At 41.2% G+C, this 25,964-nt stretch overlaps 1 protein-coding gene and 1 pseudogene across 4 annotated transcripts in view; one reads left to right on the forward strand and one right to left on the reverse strand.

Annotated features, from left to right (window-relative positions):
• Positions 1–25,964, forward strand: part of PRKN (parkin RBR E3 ubiquitin protein ligase) — a 1,397,785-nt gene that overhangs the window by 149,762 nt on the left and 1,222,059 nt on the right. The window lies entirely within an intron of this gene.
• On the reverse strand, positions 10,038–12,089 carry LOC103240848 (keratin, type II cytoskeletal 8 pseudogene; annotated as a pseudogene).

Genomic DNA, 25,964 nt, shown 5'->3' on the forward strand with positions numbered 1-25,964 from the left:
GGGAATATGTTGTGGGGTATCACCCATCTGGGGAGGTTCTGTGTGTATGTCAGCAAGAAAACAGGGCATTCCATAAGAAGCTGAGTCTGCTAGAGAAGAAAGACGTGTCAACAGACATTTATAAGATAAGCCCAATAACTGTGTGTGTGAACGTGTGTGTATAAATCTGTGGGTGTTGAATTTTTGTATGTTTGTAAATGTGTGTGAATGTGTGTGTTTCAATCTGTGTGATTATGTGTGTGAATTTGTGTACGTGTGTGTGAATCTGTGTGTATCTGTGTGTGTGAATTTGTGTCAATCTGTGTGTGAATTTGTGGGTGTGTATGTGTATATCTGCGTGGGTGAATCTGCATGTGTGACCTTGTGTGTGTAAATCTATGTGTGTGAATCTGAATATGTGTGTGAAAGTGTGTGAGAATCTGTGTGAATCTGTGTGTGTGAACATTGTGTGTAAATCTGTGTGAGTCTCGATATGTGTGTGAAAGAGTGTGTGTGTGTGTGTGTGTGTGCATGAACTTGTTGCATGTAGATTTTGTCCACGGAAGGAAGTTGAGGCACCCTCCACTACAGTGATTAGGAGTCGCTAGAGATGAGGTGATTAGATTGGGTCTTGAAGGAGTATTGGGTCTGAGTATTTGCTGGGCATGGAAGATAAAAGATTTGAAAAGTCATTCTAAGTAGAGGAATCAGCATGTTTAATGTCATATTATTGAAACTAAGTGACAGATTCGATTGGAGTCTGGATTGGAAGAAGGGGCACATGGCAATGACAGGCTTTGACTTCTTTTTCCAGGAAAAGGCTCAACATTCATTTGCTATGTCAAAGAAGAATATGTAACATAAGATTTTAAAAGATAGGAAAAATTGGCTCAAATTGTTTTGTAGGGTGATGACTAAAGAAACATATGTAGATAAATAAACTTTTTGAATAAGAATTGAAGGCCAGGATGTTTTTCTATCTTATGGTGTTTAAGTTACTTTTGTGTCAACCTTGAACTTTTGGAGCTTAAGTTCATTTACTTTTAGTAAAATTTGTTTTCCTTTTTCTAAGAAAAAAATAGGACATAAGTTAGACTTAAATGGGATTTTTTTAAAGATAAAATAGCTCTTAGAAATTTTGCATTTTGATGAGATGAATTTAAATGAACCAAATGCAATCAAATGAACAGCCCTTAAAATATACTATGTGTGAAAAATCAAATCAAGAATGCTTAGAGCAAAACATTTAAGGCTTTATTATATTGAAGCCATTTGAAAAGTATATTCTAAATGATGAACAAATAGAATGTGTGATCAGGTTTTATAATTTAACACTGACTTCCCTCTTTTCCATGGTTGTACTCCTTTCCTGTTCTATATACAGTTTTTCTAAATACATTGTTCTCAAAACAGACATTTAAAATAGTATTGCTGTTTTATTATGATAAATATATATACTCTTTGTTTAAATATGTATGCAATCTAGAAACATTTAAAAAGGATAATTAATTTCACATACCCAGCCCCAGACTGTTAAACTTTTGTTGCAAAGTCCACTGAAGCCATTTTAACCATGCGCATATATGCACACACACATGCCCTTTTATAACATGTTTTTAATACCTTATATTTAATACATGTAATTTTCATATTTTTAATTAAAACAGAGGCTTATACTATATATATGTTTGTATATATCACATAGTTTTGTACATGTTTTTCACTTAATACCATTAATATTTTGGTTGTGGATTACTGTTTTTGGTGGCTAAATATTATTTTAATTTGTCCAAATATTTCCTCCTGATAAACCCCTGTGAGTTGAATTGCTGATTCAGAGAACATCGATATTTCAGCCTTTAAAAGGGTTTTTATGTTCCCGTCATCAGTGGTTGTGAGTGCATATGTTTGCAGACCCTCATCAATATTGAAGTTAGCTTCCTTTCAATCATTTTTGCCAATTGTATTTATTTACTTTTTAAATTTTTTAAAATTAATTATAGTTTTTTGAGACAGGGTCTCACTCTGTTGCCCGGGCCGGACTGCATTGGTGTGATCACAGCTCACTGCAACCTTGATCTCCTGGGCTCCAGTGATCCTCTCACCTCAGCCTCTCGAGTAGCTGGGACTATAGGCATGCACCATCATGCCTGGCTAAATTTTTTAGTTTTAGTGGAAACAGATCCTCGCTATGTTACTGAGGCTGGTCTCAAACCCCTGGTCTCAAGTGATCCTTCTGTCTTGGCTTCCCACAGTGCTGAGATTACAGGTGAGCCACTATGCCTGGCCCATTTTTGCCATTATTATTTTATTTTTATTTATTTTGAGACAGAGTCTTGCTCTGTTGCCTAGGCTGGAGTGCCGTGGCACAATCTCGGTTCACTGGAACCTCCGCCTCCCGGGTTCAGGCAATTCTCCTGCCTCAGCCTCCTGAGTAGCTGGGATTACAGGTGCCTGCCACCACACCTGAATAATTTTTGTATTTTTAGTAGAGACGGGGTTTCACGATGTTGGCCAGGCTGGTCTCGAGCTCCTGACCTCAGGTGATCCACCTGCCTCAGCCTCCCAAAGTGCTGGGATTACAGGCACGAGCCACCGTGCCTGGCCCATTTTTGCCAATTTTAGAATTCAAACTGTTACTCGTTTCCCTGTGATTTGATTGTTTTTTTTTTTTTTCCTATTATTGATCATCTTTTTGTTAAAGTTTGTATATTTGCTTATTTATTGGGGGTATTTATCTTTTTCATATTTGTTTATCAGAGCTTTTTATAGATTGAAGATATAACTCTTTGGTTATGATTATTTCTCCACCTACTCACTTATTTTTTAATTTGCATATGTGTGTTTTTGTGTATGTTTTGGCATACAGACATTTTAAAGATTTAGGTCATCCAATCTGTCATTATGTTTTATGTTTTATCTTTATGATCATGCTTAGAAATGAAAGGCATTATTTTTGCCATTTTTCATTTACCTGAAAGAAACTGAACCCACCCTGATGGTAAATCTTTAGTCACTAAGATGCCCTGAGGGGCATCAAATCCTCAATCTTAATTCGTCTTTTGTTCAAAATGTACAATAAGTAGTCCCTTTTTTTTTTTTTTTTTAAGACGGAGCCTCACTCTGTCACCCATGCTGGAGTGCAGTAGTACCATCTTGTTTCACTGCAACCTCCGCCTCCCTGGGCTCAAGTAATTCTCCTGCCTCAGCCTCCTGAGTAGCTGGGACTACAGGCATGCGCCACCATGCCCAGCTAATTTTTGTATTTTTAGTAGACAGTGTTTTACCACGTTGGTCAGGCTGGTCCCCAACTCCTGACCTCAAATGATCCACCCGCCTTGGCCTTCCAAAGTGCTGGGATTACAGGCATGAGCCACTGCCCCAAGCCAGCAGTCCCTTTTTAAAGGGAAGAAGTATTTTTTTAGGAAAGCCTGTGAGATTCCAAAGTCAATTTGAATGTTCAACACTGGGTAATTTTCGTCTCTGTGTCTGCTGCCCAACCCTTGTTCAAGTTAGTGGTAGTGCAGTGTTGATTTCATCTTCCTAATATGCAATTTTCTTGCTTACTTTTCAGTGTTTGTATCAATAGATAGCATGCCTTTTGAGATTTGACTTTTATTAGTAATTGTGTCTAACTGTCCAGGCATTTTTGTGATGCTCTAGCCTTCCCATCATACTTTAAGACTGAGTCAGCAGAGGGAACTGCATGTTCAATGGTACATAGGTGAGTGAGAACATAGTAGACAGGAAACTGGAAATCAGGATATGGTTTCTGAAGAGAGGACATGGTCAGAGTGAGGAGGCAGAATAAGGCAGAGTGAGAACCAAGGTTGAAGAAGGAAGTAAGATTCAAGCCATGCATGATCTCATAAACCTTACAGGGAGACTGAACTTCATTATAAACCAATAGAACCAAGAAAGGATTTTTCCAAGGGAAGAGGCACAATCAAGACCCAGATTTTATGGCTACAGAATGCAAAACTGAATGGGGAATGACTGGAGAGTTGCTGCTGGGGGACTGTTGCAAGAGTAGACAAGAGATCCAGGTAAAAGCTCCAGGTAAAAGCTCTTGTTCTGGAATATAGGGTGCCATGGGTCTAGACGGCACAAATCCTATGGTGTTTATTTATAATACAAATAGTGTTGAGGAGTCCATGGAGACAGTGAGACCTACGGCCTGCGTGACTGGGATGTAGACCTGGCCGTTCTTTTAGACACCAAATATGTGATGGTGATGACAAGCTCGGATGTGGATGTGTGGTCTGTATACAAATGGGTCTGGAGCTGAGGAATCTGGGAATGTGCTAGAGAGGCACGCACGGAGGTTGTCTGCATGTATCAGCATAGAGACTAAACTGTAAGTCCTGGGAGCTAGGGGTCAACCAGTAAGACTGCATTAAATGAAAAAAGACCGAGGGAAAACATGGAAGAAGAGTGGCAAGTGCTCTCAGGAAGCCGAGATACAATTGCTGGAGGGAGAGGAGGACAGCCAGGATGTCTTCGGGAATTTACAAGGGAGAGCCTATGAAATCATCAGAGGGGTCACCTGTGTAGTATGAGCAATAAAGGTTAGGGTTAAAAATGGTTTGCTGGGTGTGACCATGCAGAGGTCATTCTGCAGTCTTTTGTCTGAAGCAATGAAGAGGTGAAGAACACAGTAGGTAGTTCTGTTTCTACCAGAAGACATCTGTTTCTCCAAGACTGACAGAAGATGAAGATAGATGCAGATCTAGGTGCAGGGCCTGGAATCTGAGGGGCGTCCGGCCTCATTTTCTCCATGGGCATAGAAGAGGCCTTCTGAAGGAAGAGAGGAGACCTAGTGGCCATTACCAAGAACACTGATGGATTTGATTCCATAAAAACTGAAATTTCATGTATGGTAAAAGAAAAAACAAATAGAAATAAAAGATGGACCATAAACTGGGAGAGAATATTTGAAAAGCATAAGACAAAAGATTAACATCCCTAATCTATAAAACATGAAAGGGGGAAAACTCACCTACAGTGTTGCCAAGTCCACTCAGAACAACCAGTGTACGTAATGGAAAATAAAACAACCAATACATTTGACCTTGCTGGAATCAAGCAAGTTCATATTAAAACAACAGAATACCTCCTTTTGTCTATCAGATTAGCAAAGACAAAAAAACTTAACACTCAATGCTGTTGAAGAAATAGGGGCTATATGTCTTATTGATGGGGAATAAATTAATTCAGCATTTTGGGGACAGCAATCTTATGGTCTCTTCAAGATGTACACATGCATTTCCTGTGAAACAGCCATCCCATTTTGAGAATTTAGCCTTCAGAAATAAAACTACAAGAATGTCAAAGATACACTTTGAAATAAGTAGCAATATTGCTGCTAGTGACAAAATATTCAATCTGAAGATCGATCAATAATGAAATGGTAGAATAAAAAATGGAATATCCATACTATGAAAGAGACATTAAAAAGATGATTGGCTTAAGAATATCATGATATAAATGTAACCGGGCAGCATAACCTCAAAATACATTAAAAAAAATTTTTTTTTCTCTTTCTGTTGGGTTTCAAGATGTAACCTTGAAGCAAACTACAGAAGCCTTTTTCCTTTACCTTTAAAATAGACTCCACGTCCCTCCCTTTCTCGCCAGATATACTCCCTTCTTATTTATCTAACTGTATGTTAGCATCTAATTATGTGCCTTCTTTGAAGATTCGGGGGCTAATCTTGAGACAGACAGATCAAGCCTGGAGACCCAGCTGCAGAATTCCAGAGATGACCTCAGGGGGCTAATCAGCAGCCCCGCCACTGTTGAGATGATGCCAGATCATGTACCAGGTGGACTGGGATGCAAGATAGCTACTGGAACAAGATGCACAGACATTGTCCTCAGCACAATTCTGGCATGCCTTTCATATCAAGTTTTCCCTTTTTAAACTCCTTCCTTCCCCACCAGAATTTGAAGTAGTTGCTTTGGATGGGAATCCAGCCGCTTCCCCAGGACTAGTTTTGGTTAATAAAGTCACTTTCTCTCTAACAGGCCTCACACTTGTTAATTCTACTCTGCAGGCAACGAGCTTTCTGTTACATAAATGATCACAATTGAGAGTATGTAAATCATAATTCAGAGTAAGTTATACATTCCCTTGAAATGGACTTATATAAATGTATTTCACGTTTGTATAAATAAGAGAAAAGTATGGGAAGATACCAGCTAAATTTGTAACTGGGAAGGGGTGGGCGATGGAAACGGCCTTGGTAGACTAGGTGATGTGACTCTTTATGAAAGTGTAGAAACCTTAATATCACTTGGATTACTAGCAAAAGCGTGTATGACATCACTAAAATAATTCACATCACTAGAATAAAATGAGTAATTTCATAACAAAAGAGACAGTAAACAGACTGAGTAGAAGTGAGCTGGGACTATTTGGAAGGTTGTCACAATGAGGAGGTTTCAAAGGATGGAAGAATTCGAAGGTGTTGGGACCAATATCTATGCATGGGAGTGCTGAAAGTCTGCAGACGGCAGAGAGCTGGGAAGATCTCCAAGTCAGCTCCTGGCCCTGCCTGCCCCCGAGAGGCAGTGTCCTCCTCGGGGAGCTTGTGAGAAAAAAGGGATGCACAGAGTGAGGGCTGGGAGGTCTTAGCTTTTGAGGGAAGCCTGCGTTTCAGTTTTAGGATCACCCATTGGAATGAGTGATTCAGTCCAAGACTTGGAACTCATTCTCTGTTTGGAATCTACCCAAATATATAAGACATTCTAAAAATGGAAAATGGAGCACCTACAAGGTGAAAAATGTAATTGTAAATAAAATTAATAGAGATGATTTTGAGAAATATGGGCATTTAAAGGACAGTTTTTCAGATATTCTGTGTTTATGTCTGGCAATTAAGATTTCAATGAAACATTTCTGTTGCTTTTACTGACTGTTGATAGCTTTATTAACGACAAGGGGTGACACACAGATATTAAAAATGCAGAGAATTACTGGGGAGCAAAGGGAAGAGCCCTGGGGCGGGGGGTTGTTTGTTTTTAGGTTTACACAGAGTTTTGTAAGAATAGTTTCACAGCCACAGGAACCTAAATTTTCTATAAATATTTTTAAATGAGTGGATGGATAGTGTATGTCTGCATAAGTGTGACCATTCATGATTTCCTGATTGATTTGACTAGTAAGATTGATTGAAAGAGCTAGTAAGATTCCTTTAATGCTTTATTTCCATAGAATTGATAATATTTTTCTCTCCCTGGTAGGACATTTTGTAGTAAAGTAAGGACACTCTGAAAGGAATATTTCAGTGCCCCAAATACTGTAAAATGATATTGCCTCCATGAAGATGTTTTGCTCTCTCTAATGACAGACTTAAGGATGTCTGTCTACACCTGGCCCATCAGGATAGTAATTTGGATGCTTTGACAAGTTCACTGCTCCATTATCTTCATTCTGCAGATGACAAAGCTGGAGCAAGAGGAGGCTAAGCTGGATCACACAGCCAGCTAATGTCAGGGCTTTGCTGTAAATCTTCTTGTGTAAGTCTTGGATATGTTTTCTATAGCCATAAATTATTTTTCATGAGTGCTGAGTGTTTATTCTGCAGCAGTATGGAAGCATGTAGAGTAAAACCTGAGTTACTTAACATTATGCAGGAGATCATAGTAAGTAATAACTTGGGATATGGATTTTCCTGGAAAATTTAACTCATTCAGCATGACACACTGAAGGATGCCTTCAGAACCTACGTGGACATTCAAAGACACATTTGGGACAGGTGAGACAGTTTATAAGGGGGGTAATAGAGGGCAAGATCTCAAGTCTAGGTGCCAGGATGCAGGCTGGATGAAAGGAGAGTCTTCCTCCTTCTTTTCCCAGTAAAGTGGGAAGCAAATGTCTTTGAGTGTCTGACTTTGTTAGACTGGCTGTTTTTAGGTTAAAATGACGATAACATTATTCGATTGCTACTTTGGTCTCTGAGTTAATCTGTGCTGCAGATGTAGTTTCTGTGGGGACTGAACGCCTATGATAAGGTAACTAAGAAGACGTCAAATATGACTTGAACTTAATGATGCCGGATTTGGTTGTTACTGGTCTATGTTCATTCTTTTTTTTATTCTTTGCTCTGTCGCCCAGGCTGGAGTGCAATGGCACAGTCTCGGCTCACTGCAACCTCCATCTCCTCGAGTGATCCACCTGCCTTGGCCTTCCAAAGCGCTGGGATTACAGGTGTGAGCCACCGTGCCCAGCCTCAATGTTTACTCTTTTTCTAGAACCTGCAGTGACCAATCAAATAATACCTAATGTATGTGCAATAAAGTTACAATCTCTCTCCATAATCCCTGTGCTTATTTTGCTTACAAATGCATAGGAAAGTATATCATCTATAATCTGAAGCATAGCTGTGTATGTTTCCATTAGCTGATACTTGAGTGCCTGCTAAAACCAAGTGCTAGTAATACAGATAGAAAATGGTGAACACAGGTAGCAGATCAACAAGTAAGAATTATGTAAGAATCTTAGATAATACATGTGAAGTAAATAAAACAGGGTAACATGGTAGTAACCAGATCATGTTACTATCTTGTTACTGATAGTTATACACACACACACACACACAGTGTGTGGTATAAGTTTAGATTGAGTCCTCAGGAAGGACCTGAGAAAGTGACTCCAGAGCTGAGATATGAATGAGAAGGAAGAAGAAGCCACAGTATTTTAGGGAGATGGAAAGAGTAAGATTGGAGGCCTGAAGCCAGGTTGTTGTGAAAAGAGAGAACTCACATAGCGGACTCAGTGAGGGGAGGGCAACAGGAGATGACGTCAGGGAGATCCGGGGGCCCAGACAGGCATGGTCCTGAGACTTTGGGAAGGAAGTAGAGTACAATTGAAGAACAAGGGGGCCAGGCACGGTGGCTCACGCCTGTAATCCCAGCACTTTGGGAGGCTGAGGCGGGCGGATCACTTGAGGTTAGGAGTTCAAGACCAGACTGGCCAATATGGTGAAACCCCTTCTTTACCAAAAATATAAAAAATTAGCCAGGTGCGGTGGCATGCAACTGTAATCCCAGCTACTTGGGAGGTTGAGGCAGCAGAATTGCTTGAACCTGGGAAGCAGAGGTGGCAGTGAGTGAGACTGTACTACTGTACTCCAGCTTGGGCAACAGAGTGAGACTCTGTCTGAAAAATAAAAAGAAGAAGAAGAAGAAGGGAAGCAGCAGAAAGAACCTCAAGGATAGGGTCGAACTGAAGGAAACGTAAAACCCCCTCTGGCAGCTGTGAGAAGAGTTAATTGGGAATGGCGGGAAGAGTCTCAGTCGGCCAGGGGGCAATGGTGATGCTTCTGACCAAGTGGTAGCTGCAGAGATGGACAAAGTGGATCAACGGAGGGCTCACTAAGGAAGCGAATAGGCATTGTTGATTGATTAGATATGGGAGGCAAAGTGAATTGTCAAATATGGCTTGTAGGATTGTTTTCTTTTTGTTTTAGAATAGCTCATCTTAATAAATAAGATAACATAAGAGGACTATACACAGCAGTCATGAGACGTTTATCAGCCATCTATAGAAGCCATAATTATGACCATTTTATAAATCATGCAGCCTGGCTCCTGGGGGCCACCCTCCCAAGGTCACTCAGCTGATGAGTGGGGAAGCTGGGAGAGGAATCAAGGTCACCCAGACTCGGCTCAGAGCCTGGTTCTCATCCTCTGAGTCACACTGCTGTTTAGGTGTGGACCTAGAGAATGCATGTGTATCAGTCTCTGCTTTGCTCCTAATGTTCTCCTCAACTAAGCTGGGCCGACTGATACTCAGGCTTAACACAGAAAAAAAGATGTATTGAACCTTAGGTATCAGGAGCAACACTTAGATTGCTTCCTCTGCCTTCAGCCTTAGAGATGGGTGGCCTCTCACTGCAGGCTGAAGTCCTGATGAGACAGCAACATGAGCTGAGCCACTGTCTTCAGCCTCTTCCAGGGCTGGGCCTTCCACAGGGCCACAGGGATTTGACTGGAGGAGGCCCCTGGGAACTCTCAGAGAAGACCTGGGATAGTCAGTTTATATTTCTGGGGTTTTCTGACATCACAGGAAAGAGATGGTTCATACTGGTCACTTTCATGCTGATTGGGTAATGAGATGGGCGATAGTCAAAGATACACTAATTGTTCAATCCTAGGTTTGCATACTTGATCTGGTACATGCTTTCAGCCTCAGCCTGGCTGCAGTTGGCGATCTCCTCCTACTGCGCCTTGACCGCAGCGATGATACTGTCCATGTCCGGGGAGTGGCTGTTGTCCGTGGACAGCACCACAGATGTGTCTGAGATCTGGGACTGCAGCTCCTGGATCTCCTCTTCATACAGCTGCCTAAGGAAATTGATCTCGTCAGTCAGCCCTTCCAGGTGAGACTCCAGCTCTACCTGGTTCATGTAAGCATCATCCATGTCCTTCTTGATGAGGACAAATTCATTCTCCATCTCTGTATGCCTATTGATCTCATTCTTGTACTTGTTCTTAAAGTCCTCCACCAGCTACCGCATGTTGCCAAGCTCTGCCTCCAGCTTCAGCTTCTCCTGGCCCAGAGTGTCCGGCTGCCGCCTAGGGTTGTTGTTGTAGCTCTTGAACATGTTGTCCATGTTGCTCTGAGCCATCTTCTGCTGCTGCAGGAGGCTCCACTTGGTCTCCAGCATCTTGTTCTGCTGCTCCAGGAATTGTACCTTGTCTATGAAGGAGGCAAACTTGTTGAGGGTCTTGATATGCTCCTTCTCCTGGGTGCGCATGGCCTGGACATTGGGGTCCACCTCCAGGTCAAGGGAGCTCAGCAGGCTCTGGTTGACGATGATGGCAGTGATGCCTACCATGCTGCTGGCCCCACCATAGCCTCCACCCAGGCCACCCCCAGAAGCTGCTGCTGCCCACTCAGGTGAAACTTGAGGAGCTGATGTGGGCACTGGGCCCACTCATGTAGGAGCAGCTACTGAAGACCTGGGAGCCAGAGGTGGACACCTTGTAGGACTTCTGGGTCACCCTGACGGACATGGTGGAGGCAGGAGTGGAGGCAATCGGACTGAACCAGGCAGAGATTCCAGAAGGAGCAGAGAAGCTGCTTCTTGGTCACTGTGCAGAAGCTTTTTAACTTGATATGATCCTCTTTGTTCATTTTTATTTTGGTTGCTTATGCTTGTAGGGTATTGCTCAAGAAATTTTTGCCCGGACAGACCAACATCCTGGAGAGTTTCCCCAATGTTTTCTTGAAGTGGTTTCATAGTTTGAGGTTTTCTATTTAATTTTTAAATCCATTTTGCTTTGATTTTTTATATATGGTGAGAGATAGGAGTCTAGTTTCATTCTTCTGCCTATTGATATCCGCTCTTCTCAGCACCACTTACTGAAGAGACTCTTTTTCCCAGTGTATGTTCTTGGCACTTTTGTCAAAAATGAGTTTGCTGTAGGTGTGTGGATTGTTTATTGGTTCTCTGTTCTGTTTCATTGCTCTGTGTGTCTGTTTTTATGCCAGTACCACGCTGTTTTGCTTATGATAGCTCTGTAGTATAATTTGAAGTCAAGTAATGTGATTCCTTTAGTTTTGTTCTTTTTGCTTAGGATAACTTTGGCTATTCTGGGTCTTTTGTGGTGCCATGTAACTTTTAGGATTCTTTTTTCTGCTTCCATGCAGAATGTCATTGGCATTTTGATAGAGATTGCACTGAAACTGTAGATTGCTTTGAGTAGTGTGAATATTTTAACAATATTGGATTTTAATCCATGAACATGAAGTATTTTTCCTTTTTTGGCATTCTCTTTAATTTCATTAGCATTTTATAGTTTTCATTACAGAGATCTTTTGCTTCTTTGGTTAATTCCTAAGAATTTAATTTTATATGTGGCTATTGTAAATGGAATTACTTTTACTTCTTTTTCACATTTTTCTCTGTTGGCATATAGAAATGCTACTGATTTTTGTATGTCGATTTTGTGTCCTGCAACTCTACAGAATTTGGGTATCAGTTCTAATGGTTTCTTGTTGAATCTTAAGGATTTTCCAAATATAAGATCATATCATCTGCAAACAAGGATAATTTGACTTCTTCCTTTATAATTTGGATGCGTTTTATTTCTTTCTCTTTTCTGATTGCTCTAGCTAGGACTTCCAGTACTATGTTGAATAACAGTGGTGACATCAAGCATCTTTGTCATGTTCCCAATCTTAGAAGAAAGCTTTCAGTTTTTCCCCACGAAGTGTAATACTAGCTGTGGGTCTGTCATTTATGGCTTTTAATAAAAGCCGTACGTTGAGATGTGTTCCTTATCCCCAGTATTTTGAAGATTTTTATCATGAAGCGATGTTGAATTTTATTAAATACTTTTTCAGCATCAGTTGAAATGATCATAGGATTTTTATCTTTCATTCTGTTGATATGCTGTATCACATTGATTGACTTGAATATTTTGAATCATCCTTGCATTCCAGGGGTAAATCCCACTTGGTCATCATGTATGATCTTTCTAATGTATTGTTGAATTCAGTTTGCTAGCATTTTGTTGAGGATGTTTGCATCAATATTCATCAGAAATAGTGGCCTGTAGTTTTCTTTTTTTGATGTGTTTCTGGTTTTGGTATCAGAGTAATACTGGCCTTATAGAACAAGTTTGGAAGCATTCCCTCCTCCTCTGTCTTTTGGAATAGTTTGAATAGGGTTGGTATTAGTTCTTGTTTAAATGTTTGGTAGAATTCAATGTTAAAACCATCAGGTCCTGGGCTTTTCTTTACTGGGAGACTTTTTATTATGGCTTTAATCTTGTTACTTGTTATTGGTCTGTTTGGGTTTTGGATTTCTTTTCCTGGTTCAGTAATAGTAGGTTGTATGTATCTAGGAATTTGTCCATTTATTCTAGACTTTCCAATATATTGACATATAGTTGCTCATAGTAGCCACAAATGATCCTTTGAACTTCTGCAAAATCAGTTGCAATGTTTCCTTTTTCATTTATGATTTTATTTGGATCTTCTCTCTTTTTTTCTTTGTTAGTCTGGCTAAAGATTTGTCTATTTTGTTTGACTTTTCAAGAAACCAACTTTGTTTTATTGATCTTTTGTATTTTTTAATTTCAATTTCATTTATTTCTGCTCTGATCATTATTATTTTTTTCTACTAATTATTGGCATATAGAAATGCTACTGGTTTTTGGGCTATCATGCAGATTAAGTCTGATGTTTCTTTGTTGATTTTCTGTTTGGAAGACCTGGACAGGTGCTGAAGTCTCCAGTTATTATTGTATTGAGGCCTCTCTCTTTAGCTCTAATACCATTTGCTTTATCTTAATATATCTGGGTGCTCCAGTGTTGGGTGCATATATATTTAAAGTTGTTATATCCTCTTGCTGAATTGACCCCTTTATCATTATATGGTGACCTTTTTTATATCTTCTTATACTCTTTGTCTTGAAATCTATTTTTTATGACATAAGTATAGCAACTCCTGCTCTTTTTTGTCTTCCATTAGCATAGAATATCTTCGTCCATCCCTTTATTTTCAGTCTGTGTGGATCTTTATAGTGAAGTGTTTTTCTTGTAGGCAACAAATAAATGAGTCTTGTTTTTTCCATCCATTCACCCAGTCTGTGTCTTTTGGTTGGAGAGTTTAGTCCCTTCACTTTCGTTGTTATTTATTTATTTATTTTGAGACTGAGTTTCACTCTTGTCACCCAGACTGGAGTGCAATGTTGCAATCTCAGCTCACTGCGACCTCTGCCTTTCAGGTTCAAGCAATTCTCTTGCCTCAGCCTTTCGAATAGCTGGGATTATAGGCACATACCACCATGCCTGGCTAATTTTTGTATTTTTAATACTGATGGGATTTCACCATGCTCGCCAGGCTGGTCTCCAATTCCTGACCTCCCAGGCAGGTGACCCACACACCTCAGCCTCACAAAGTGCTGGGATTATAGGCGTGAGCCACCGTGCCCAGCCAATGTTATTATTTATAAGTAAGGACTTACTCCTGACATTTTGTTATTTGTTTTTTGGTTGTTTTGTTGTCTTCTCTTCCTTTCTTTTCTTCCTATCTTCCTCTAGTGAAGGCAATTTTCTTTGGTGATATGATTTAGTTTATTGCTTTTTATTTTTTTGTGTCTCCATTGTGTGTTTTTTTGGTTTGATATTATTTTAACCTCATAACAAGTTAATGCCAATTGCATAAACAAACAGGCAAAAAGAAAACTAATAAAAACTCTATACCTTAACTTTATCCCCTGGCATTTTAACTTTTTATTGTGTCTATTTATATCTTATTGTACTCACTATGCCTTGAAAAGTTGTTTTAGTTATTATTTTTGATTGGTTCATTGTTTAGTCTTTTTACTTAGGGTAAGAGTAGTTTACACACCACGGTTACACTGTTATAATGTTCTGGGTTTTTCTGTGTACTTACTATTACCAGTGAGTTTTGTATCTTCAGGTGATTATTGCTCATCAATGTTCTTTTTTTTTTTTTTTCTGATTGAAGTATTCCTTTTAGCATTTCCTGTAGGACAGGTCTGCTGTTGGTGAAATTCTCTAGTTTTTGTTTGTCTGGGAAAGTCTTTTATTTCTCCTTCATGTTTAAAGGATATTTTTGACAGATATACTTTTATAGGATAAAACTTTTTTTCCTTCAGCACTTTAAATATGTCATGCCATTCTCTCCTAGCCTGTAAGGTTTCCACTGAGAAGTCTGCTGCCAGATGTTTTGGAGCTCCATTGTATGTTATTTGTTTCTTTTCTTTTGCTGCTTTTAGGATCCTTTATTTATCCTTGACCTTTCGGAGTTTGATTATTAAATGCCTTGAGGTAGTTTTCTTTGCATTAAATCTTCTTGGTGTTCTATAACCTTCTTGTAGTTGTATATTGATATCTTTCTCTAGGTTTGGGAAATTCTTTGTTATTATCCCTTTGAATACATTTTCTACCCCTATCTTGTTCTTTATAAGGCCAATATGCCAATTACTCTTTTTTTTTTTTTTTTTTTTTTTTTTAGACGGAGTCTGGCTCTGTTGCCAGGCTGGAGTGCAGTAGCACGATCTCGGCTCACTGCAGCCTCTGTCTCCCTGGTTCTAGCGGTTATCCTGCCTCAGCCTCCCAAGTAGCTGAGATTATAGTTGCTTGCCACCACACCTGACTAATTTTTGTATTTTTTGTGGAGACGGGGTTTCACCATGTTGGCCAGGATGGTCTCGATCTCCTGACTTTGTGAACCACCTACCTCAACCTACCAAAAGTGCTGGCATTGGAGGCATGAGCCACCACACCTGGCCCAATTACTCTTAGATTTACCCTTTTAGGGCTATTTTATAGATCCTGTAGGCAAGGCATAATTTATTGTTTTTGTTTGTTTGTTTGTTTGATTTTTGTCTCCTCAGAGTCTATATTTTCAAATAGCCTGTATTCAAGCTTACTAATTCTTTCTTCTGCTCGATCAATTCAGGATTAAAGGACGCTGATACATTCTTCAGTATGCCAGTTGTGTTTTTCAGCTCCAGAATTTCTGCTTGATTCTTTTTAATTATTTCAGTCTCTTTGTTAAATGTATCTGATAGGATTATGAGTTCCTTCTCTGTGTTATCATGAATTTGTTTGTGTTTTCTCAGCACAAATATTTTGAATTCTCTGTCTGAAAGGTCACATAGCTCTGTTTATCCAGTATTGGTCCTTGGTGCCTTATTTAGTTCATTTGATGAGGTCATGTTTTCCTGGATGGTGTTGATGTTAATAGATGTTCTTTGGTGTCTGGGCATTGAAGAGTTGAGTACTTATTGTGGCCTTCACTGTCTGGGCTTATTTGTAGCCATCTTTCTCAGGAAGGCTTTCCAGATATTTGACAAGACTTGGGTATTATGATCTAAACTGTATCTCTTTAGGGGGAACCCCAAGCCCAGTAATGCCGTGGTTCTTGCAGACTCATAGAGGTACTGCTTTGATGATCTTGGACAAGATCTGTGATAATTCTCTGGATTACCAGGCAGAGTGTCTTGTTCTCTTCTCCTGCTTTCTCTTAAACAAAGAGTCTCTCTCTCTCTCTGTTCTGAGCCATCTAAAGCTTGAGGTGGAGTGACACAAGCACCCCTGTGGCCGCCACCACTATGACTTTGTTGAGTCAAACCTGAAGCCAACAAAGGACTGAGTCTCACCCAAGTCCTGCTGTGACCACTCCCTGGCTACTGCCTATGTTCACTCAAGGCCCCTGGACTCTATAATCAGTAGGTGATAAAGCCAGCCAGGCCTGTTTTTTCCCCTTCAGGGCAGTGAGGTCTGCCAGACTCTGGGTAGGTCCAGAGGTGCCATCTGGGAGTCAGGAGCTAGAGTCAAAAGTCTTAGACATCTACCTGGTATTGCTGCTGAGCCGACACTCAAAACACAAAATACAGTCCTTCCCAGTTTTCTCTCCCCTTTCCAAAGGCAGAGGAGCCTCACCCTGTAGTCACCACTAGCCCAGACCATGAGGAGTACTGCTGGACTAGCCTCGATGTTCCCTTAAGGCCCCAAGGCTCTTAAGTCAGCTTGCAGTGAATGTCACCTGGTCTGGGACTCCCCCTTCAGGGCAGTGGACTTCCCAAGGGTCAGGTCCTGGAATCGGGGACCCCAAGAGCACACTTGGCATTCTGGACCCCGGTAGCTCTGCTGGTACCTGAAGCCAGCATGTCCCAGAGGCTCACTCAAGGCCCTCGACGTGGTACCTGGATATTGCTGCTGGTTATTCATGGCCCAAGGTCTCATCAGTTAACAGGTGATGAATGCTGCTGGCACCAGCTCCTTTCTTTCAAGGCAGTGGCTTCTCTTGCGGGCCAGAGTGTGTCTAGAAATGTTGTCTGGTAGCTGGGGCCTGGAACAGAGGCCTCAGAACTCTGTCTGGTGCCCTATCCTGCTGTGGCTAAGCTACTATCCAAGATACAAAACAAAGTCCTCCCTACTCCGCCCTTTCCTCTCCTCAGGTGGCAGGAAGGGGTCTGTTTTGGAGCTGGGAACTGTGCAGCCTAGGGTTAGGGGAGGAGCGATGCCAGTACTCCCTTGTCTGCCCAGCTGGTGTCTCAGTATGTCATGTGCCCTTCTACCCCCAGTCCACTGTCTGTGGGCCTAGTTCAGCTCTAGGACTCAGTTCTAATAGTTGTAGTCCTTACGGGCTAGACTGCCTTTCACACTGACCTGGAGACACAGAGGGCTGTAGCCCGCTCTGTGGAAGGTTTGCAGGCACTCAAGTTCTGACCACAGGAATCTGCATCCCCCTGGCGTGGGCGGGCTTCAGCTGGGTTTGGTCTGGTTTTCCTTTCTGCTCTAACACGACAACACTGAGTTTAATGCCTCACAATCGCTGTGTTGTCTCTCCCCTAGTGCCCAGAGATGCTCTCCGCCCCCAGCAAGGGAGGCGTGGTGTCAGCAGATTCAGGGCGGGTTGGTTGGTTTGTTTGTTTTTTAATCACTTCAGTGCCTCTTTCAGGGATATGAAGTTAAACTCAAGTACCATGAGTGCTCACCTGATTTTTGGTTCTTAAGAAGGTGTTTTTCCTTTGTAGATTAGTTGTTAACTTGATGTCCTTACGGGGTCAGGGGACGAACGGTGGCACCTTCTATTCTGCCGTCTTGCTCTGCATCTCACTAGATTATTTTTTACAAACTAGATAGCCATTGGCTTTTTTTCTTTCGTTCAGTCTTTCTCTTAAATATCTACTCCAGTGCTATAAAAATGTCCTTATACAATGAAAAATATGACCATGGCATTCTTGTGCTTGAAACTGTTTAGTAACTATCATTGCCCAAAGAATAAAGCTCAAGTCCCTTAATACTTAAGGCTCTCCACAACCTGGAGGCCTCAGCTTTGTCTCCATCACTCCATGCACTTGGGACTGCAGCATCTCACACCAGACTGACCGTATTTGGACACACTCCATGGGTTTCTCCCCGTCGCCCATGCTCCTTTGATCACCTAGGCTGCGAATCGTCTTTCCTTCTTCAGTCCCATCTGGTCAAATACTCCTCAGTTAAGGCTCAACTCAGACATGACCTTTTTATAAAGTCTTTTCTGTTACCTGGAAATGATCTCTGTTATCACCCTTATACCCAGTGGGCATCTTTATAACTTCACAGATTTTGATGTTTTATAATGGCTGGGTTTTTTGTTGTTGTTGTTGTTGTTTTTGTTTTTTGCCTCTCTCTCTGTCTCTGGGCTTTAATTGAAAGCCTCTTTTCCATCTTAGTAAAGTTTCTGGAAAACAGAAGACACTCAGTAATTATACACTGATTGACTTGAATGAATATATGTTGTCAATGGATATTTTTGCCACTTTTTGCGAACGTATCAATACGATCTGTAATTTATACTTCAGAGAAATATCAATTGTAAACATGATTAGGGTAGTGCATTTTAATGAAAATGACACCAGAAAGGTGTTATGACATTAGTTCAAATTTATGTTCTTACTATGTGGGGTGTGTTAAAAATCACTTCATTTCTGACGTGTGTTAAAAGTTACTTGATTTCTTCATGTTTACATTTGTAAAATAGAAGACATTGACCCAGGCAACACTTAGAAGATGCATTTGGCCTCTGTGTGTCTTTGACCTTCTGGACATTGATTTTGACGTGACTTTGATGACTCTGTTTCTAATTTGTAATTGTTATGTGTTAACAATTATAAACTTATAGGTAATTGATGTCTGCTCTTTTGAACTAATCATGAATATATTGTTAGGCTGATCTTTAACCTAACTGTATAGTATGTGTATTATTTCTACTTATGAAGCTAACATAGTCAAATAAAACCTTCTAAGGTTTTTATTGCACTTATATGCAAAGAATAATTGTATCTGAATGAAATCACTTTAATGAAATGCTATCTTTGAAACGTAATTATAACCTCTTTAATAATGAATATAGTAGGGGAAAGAAGACACTGTTAATGTCATTGATAAGTTATGTTTATCCCCTTCTGTCATCATATTAACTGAAAATGAAATACATACAAATAGAAAAAGTTTAATAATAATGGTTTCAGATGTTAATTGAGCTTGCTGTTCGTTAGACAACTCATTTTATATGGAAGACAGCTGAGACAAGAGAATTTAGCCATGGTCACAGATTAGGTCACACTAGTTTGAAAAATTTAGGTCCTTAGAGACATCGTTTTCATGCCATAACTTTCCTTTCTCGTATGTGAAGAAGAATTAGCCACCTATTTAATTTCTGTCTCCATCAACAAAATATCATTAGGGTATGTGTGGCTTATTGGTAAGGAATATTGGTAAGGAATAAGAGGCTGAGGTACAGGTGGAGATGCTTTTAAAAGTAATTACTAATGTATAGGAGAAGACACACAATGGATAGTTTATCTGTTTAAGCTTTGTGGTGGCCATTACTTTTTATGTAGCCTCTATAACTAAAAGTCTTTAAGAGACAAGGCTTTCCCTTTTACCAGTGATTCCAACGCGATAAATGCCTCAGCTGGGATGAGTTGGGGCTTTTCACAAGTGACCGGTAGCTTTCTTAGAGAAATGCTTCTTGGTTTCTTTATGTAACACAATTCTAGGGACAAGGTGAACCCACAGGATAACTATGGGCTGTCTTCCTACATGTCAGTTACATCCACAAATGGGATGGTAGGGGCTGGGGAAGGCTGTGTGTGTGTCCATTGGTTTTTAAGGCTTTGATAGAACAAATATTTTACCTATAAATCAGCTTAAAGGCCTGTAGCAGTCTGTATTATGTATTATTTACAGATGGTAGTAGTTTTCATTCTCTCTATAGTGAGTTTCCTGGTAACACAAAAATGTTCGAGTTTCAAAATGTTCATATAACTTACCAATTGCCTTTTTTTTTTTTTTTTTTTTTTTGAGTTGGAGTCTCGCTCTGTCACCCAGGCAGCAGTGCAGTGGCATGATCTTGGCTCACTGCAAGCTCCGCCTCCCGGGTTTACGCCATTCTCCTGCCTCAGCCTCCCGAGTAGCTGGGACCACAGGCGCCGCCACCACGCCCGGCTAATTTTTTGTATTTTTTAGTAGAGACGGGGTTTCACCAATTGCCTTTTTAAAGTAGAAAAGTTGGCTGGGCGCGGTGGCTCATGCCTGTAATCCTAGCACTTTGGAAGGCTGAGGTGGGCGGATCACTTGAGCTCTGGAACTCGAGACCAGCCTGGGCAACATGGCAAAACTCCATCTCTTCCAAAAATACAAAAATTAGCTGGGCATGTGGCACGTACCTGTGGTCCCAGCTACAGAGGAGGCTGAGGCAGAAGAATCGCTTGAGCCTAGGAGGCAGAGACTGCGATGGGCTAAGATCGCTCCACTGCACTCCAGCCTGAGTGATAGAATGAGACCCCATCTCAGAAATAATAATAATAATAATAATAATAATAATAATAATAATAATAAAGTAGAAAATTGCTGGGCATGGTGGCTCATGCCTGTAATCCCAGCACTTTGGGAGGCTGAGGCAGGCAGATCACCTGAGGTTGGGAGTTCAAGACCAGCCTGAAAAACATGGAGAAACCCTGTCTCTACTAAAAATACAAAATTAAATGGGTGTGGTGGCACACGCCTGTAATCCCAGCTACTCGGGAGACTGAGGCAAGAGAATCACTTGAACCGGGGAGGCAGAGGTTGCAGTGAGCTGAGATGGCGCCGCTGCACTCCAGCCTGGGCTAGAAGAGCGAAATTCCATCACAAAAAAAAAAAAAAAAGAAAAAGAAAAAGAAAAATTAAAGCCTTTGCTTAAAAGTCAGTGAAAATATGTAAAATAATACAGGGAATCCAGAATAGTTTGAAGAAACGAAGGCTATAACATAAATGCCACATTCTTTCTTGGGGATTCCTGATAATACCCTTGTTGGTAAAGATGATGGCATAGTAGTCACCATAAAGAAGAGTGATTTTTTTTGGTCCTCAAATCACCAAATAAAACCTTTGTCATAAGGAGCAGCCATCTAAGGAGTATATTTAAAAGGAGAGATATAGATGCTTGCTTGTGGATATTAACATATCCCATATTAACATATGGGTTCTCACTGTGGTGATTATGCCCAGGAGTCAACACTTTATTTTCTTGTAGGGTAACTGGGCAAAAATTACAAACTTTGCTGCTCTTGAAGCTTCCCCCACGATCTGATTCCACATTACCTCTTGAGTTGAAACTCATGTAACAAGGGAAGAATTTGGTAAAGCCTGATGCAGTAGCAACTTTAAGGTGGTCAGAAGAAGCCCTATATTGTCAAGGACAGATACTGTTGTTAAACAGCACCATCAGCTGAGCACGGTGGCTCATGCCTGTAATCCCAGCACTTTGGGAGGCTGAGGCAGGCGGATCACTTGAGGTCAGGAATTCAAGACCAGCCTGGCCAACATGGTGAAACCTCATCTCTACTAAAAATACAAAAATTAGCTGAGTGTGATGGCGGGTGCCTATAATCCCAGCTACTCGGGAGGCTAAGGCATGAGAATTGCTTGAACCTGGTAGGTGGAGGTTGCAGTGAGCCGAGATCATGCCACTGCGTTCCCGCCTGGGAGACAGAGCAAGACTCCATCTCAAAACAAAAAAACAACAACAGAAAAACCCAGCACCATCGTTCAGTGCCTTTTATGGTCAACGCCTAAACAGCTGGTGCTGAGGAGATTACAGATTGGGGTTCAGGGCAAGACCACGTGGGCACACCCAGTGAGGCCACAGCAAAGTGCCCTGGGGGCGATGGTGTTGGGGCCAGGCCCAGGGAAGCTGTTGGCACCAGGAAGGACTCTGGCCTCTGACCCCAGCATGTTTGTTCGACTACCAAGCAGCAATGACTGTGGGGTGATGCCTTATAACAGTTGGCCCAGCCAGAACACAGGGGATTAAATGTGGCAATTCACAGTGTGTATTATAAATTTGAAAGGCCTTCAGAAGTCTTCCAAACTGGAGCCTTATTGGAGGCGTTCACATTGGAATTATTCAGCTTTCTGTTGTCCTGGCTCCCATGCTGGCAACATCAGGGGTTTTCCTGAGTATGGGCAGTAACACACTTGTCATAAGGTAGAGTTGGTGCTTTTCTGTACAACATTGCTTGGATATAAAAGATACAAATCTAATTGTTTAAATGTATTGTCTTTTATCTGCTTTATTTCATCAAATGGAGCAGGTGCTCAGTTTCCTTTGTCTAATATCCTATGAAGGTAGGACCAGAAAAATGACTAATGCCCTGTGCTGCCTTGCCCTCTGCTGGGCTGGCTCGAGTCCTCAGGTTCCCTCACAAATGCAATTCCTGGTAATAATCACATGCATTCTCCTTTTCTAAGCTACAGTTTCCTTTTTTTTTTTTTTGAGATGGAGTCTCGCTCTGTCGCCCAAGCTGGAGTGCAGTGGTGCGATCTTGGCTCACAGCAACCTCCGCTTCCAGGGTTCAAGCAATTCTCCTGCCTTAGCCTCCCGAGTAGCTGGGACTACAGGTGTGCGCCACCACATCTGGCTAATTTTTGTATTTTTAGTAGAGATGGGGTTTCATGTTGGCTAGGATGATCTCGATCTCCTGATTTCGTGATCTGCCCGCCTCGGCCTCCCAAAGTGCTGGGATTACAGGTATGAGCCACCGCGCCCGGCATAAGCTACAGTTTCAACGTGATGCACTAGAGGGAAAAAAAAAAAAGGTGTCTGCCAAACTGAAACACACACACACACACACACACACAGAGAGAGAGAGAGAGAGAGAGAGAGAGAGAGAGAGGAAAGTTAAGTAGTTACTACTTGGTTTCCTCTGCCCACCTTCAGTTACCTCTGATCAAAGCTGTTCTCAACTTGGGTTTCTAAGACATTTTGCAGAGAGTTTACAATGGTAAATAACTTCTTGTGCAATGGGCTTGAGATTTTTTCCAGGTTAGAATATGTATTACTTGCCTGTTTCTGCATGACAACGACAAACTTAGAGGCTTCACACATTACGCATGTATTGCCTGTTTCTGCGGGCAGGAGATCAGGCCCAGCGAGCTGCCTCCCTGCTTTCAGGGTCCGCTCTAAGCTGCCATTTCCTTCTCACTCAATCAGGTTATGTTCTCCAACGTTTCCTCACTTTTTTTTTTTTGAGATGGAGTTTCGCTCTTGTTGCCCAGGCTGGAGTGCAATGGTGCCATCTCGGCTCACCACAACCTCCGCCTCTCAAGTTCAAGCGATTCTCCTGCCTCACCTTACCAAGTAGCTGGGATTATAGACATCCACCACCATGCCCAGCTAATTTTTGTATTTTTAGTAGAGACTGGGTTTCATCATGTTGGTCAGGCTAATCTCGAGCTTCTGACCTCAGGTGATCCACCCGCCTCAGCCTCCCAAAGTGCTGGGATTATAGACGTGAGCCACCACCCCCGGCCTTGAATTCATCCTTTGGAAACTTTAATTATGAAGTGTCAATGGAATAATATTTATAGATGAAACTTAAATTTTTTATTTTTTTTGTATTTTTTCACACAGTGTAATGCTGACATCATTTATTGAAAAATGACATATCTTGAGTATATTTAAAAATCAAGAGGGTGAGTTATTTCAGCAACAGTGTTTTTGTTAAAGGTAGTTGATACCTATTACTAATGAAAAGCAATAGAAAAGAAAGCTTCTATTTCGGTAATGTTTAACGTTTTTCTTTACCCAATGGATTAGTGTAATTTGCTCTCTCATTTTCATTAATTTTATTGATAACTGAAATTGCTCATTACTCAAAAAGCTGGGATTTTTTTTAACTTTTAAATTTGGCATCCTGGTAAAATCTTGGTTTAAAGAATATTTTACTAGTTGGGTTAGAAATGAATTAATTTTGTTTAATATACTTCAAAATACTATCATCATGATTGTTAACATCTATTATATTACTCAAGACATGATTTTAAATTCCTCCTTATGTATATTCCTCTTTGTATAAATCCCTCCATATATAAATATCTATAGCCATTATTGACTTTTGCCAGTTATTTACCATGTGTTTGCATTGGGGTATCACATGCTGACCTGTGCACCAACCTATGGGCCCTTCCTACTTGGTTTTTTGTTGCATATGGCTGAAAAGTCTGTTAGAAGCATAGTCCATTGCTTACAAAAGTAGCTGAATAAGTGACTTTTGAGTTAGATATGTAGTAGGTGTAGCACAGAATTCCTCCTTTCTATAAAGCCCCCCAAATAATTATATTTCATCATTTTTCTTGACAGTTGATACATTCTGCTTATGGAATTTTTCCTACAATCACAAACTCCATTGTTAAATTATCAGTCTCATTTTAGAACATTGCTATGTTGACCTGGCCTTAGCTGGGTCTTTCGCCTTCTCTGGAGGCCATCCCAAGGTATGCATGGCTCCGGCAAGGCCATAAGATGCTTTCTCACCAACACCAGCCAAGCCGCCATTCCCATCGCTCTCGTAAAAGCCCCTAATCTTCATGCCATTGGGCTCTGCTGTGCTTCCCCCAACCCTGTGTTGCTGCTGTAATCTGTTAACCTCCTGCCCCTGCAACTCACTGAGGATGTTTCTCTCTCCTGTCCCCACCCCTAGTTCTCCAAATTCTGTCTGTTTTCTTTTCTTATTTATTTATTTATTTATTTATTTAGAGATGGAGTTTTACTCTTGTTGCCCAGGCTGGAGTGCAATGGGGCGATCTTAGCTCACTGCAACCTCTGCCTCCCAGGTTCAAGTGATTCTTCTGCCTCAGCCCCCCGAGTAGCTGGAATTACAGGCATTACCACTACGCCCAGCTAATTTCGTATTTTTTGTAGAAATGGGGTTTCTCCATGTTTTTCAGGCTGGTCATGAACTCCCGACCTCAGGTGATCTGCCCGCCTCTGCCTCCCAAAGTGCTGAGATTACAGGCATGAGCCACCAAACCTGGCCATTCCATCCGTTTTCTTGGCAATTCATTATTTACATGAATAGTTCCTTCAGTATCCTATATCTTCATTCATCGATCTACTCATCTTCAATGACATTTTCTTCTACTCTATTCTCATCGAACACTCTCAGGATAACAGAGTCGAATGAGATGTTACTTCACCTCCAGAATAACAAAGTGAAGCATTCTTATCTCCAGCAACAGCTGCGGTGCTTGCTCTGTTCACCTCCACGGGACTCCCTGGCTGCTTTCTCGCCTTCCCCAGCCCTCCTGCCATAACTCCTGTCTTTATCCACCTGATATTCCAGAGTTCATCATTTCACTCATATTCTTTCAGCTGCCTTTTCCCCACTCACTTTTACTTTATTATTTATTATTATTATTTTTTTGAGATGGAGTCTTGCTATGTTGCCCAGACTGGAGTGCAATGATGCAATCTCATCTCACTGCAACCTCTGCCTGTAAGTTCAAGAGATTCTCCTGCCTCAGCCTTCTGAGTAGCTGAGATTACAGGTGACTACCACCATGCCCAGTTACCCACACGCTTTTTATTGCACTTCCTGAGCAAATGCATAGCTTTAAATGACTTTGGTGGTCTGTGTTTTATTTTCTTTCCCTTGAAGCTTTAGGGTGTTTGTTTGTTTGTTTGTTTGTTTTTGGTTTTTTTGGTAGTAAACATTTGGGTAAACCGAGGACACTGTACGTTCACATCAGCAGATGGCTCTTCCCTCCTTATCAGTACCCAGTTTCCTGAGGTATGAGCTCCCACTCCCTACAGCGCGACTATATACCTTTTCCTTGCTTCTACTAAGACTTCTCACTCCTCCCACCCTCCCCTGCCTCTTTCTTTCTGGCTGCTCACTTTGCCTTATGTGTTCCTGAGATTTAAGAAGATGACACCAAGAGCACTCACTTTCTTCTCTTCTGTTTCTTGAGAAAAAGCATCCTTTCTCCTCTTAGATGCGAAGGCCTCCACTTGTGCTGGACACCCACCTCTGCCTCATCAAAGAGGTTGTTCCTTTGGCTGGTCTCTCCTTTATCATCTTCTCTCATTTCCCCAATGCACATCGTGTTTTAAGAGCATCTGCCTCTTAAAGAACTTACCTGGACCCCACTCACTTCACTTCTTGCCCCATTTTCCCTTCCC

The sequence above is a fragment of the Chlorocebus sabaeus genome, chromosome 13, assembly GCF_047675955.1.
Source record: "Chlorocebus sabaeus isolate Y175 chromosome 13, mChlSab1.0.hap1, whole genome shotgun sequence".
Lineage (NCBI taxonomy): Eukaryota > Metazoa > Chordata > Mammalia > Primates > Cercopithecidae > Chlorocebus > Chlorocebus sabaeus.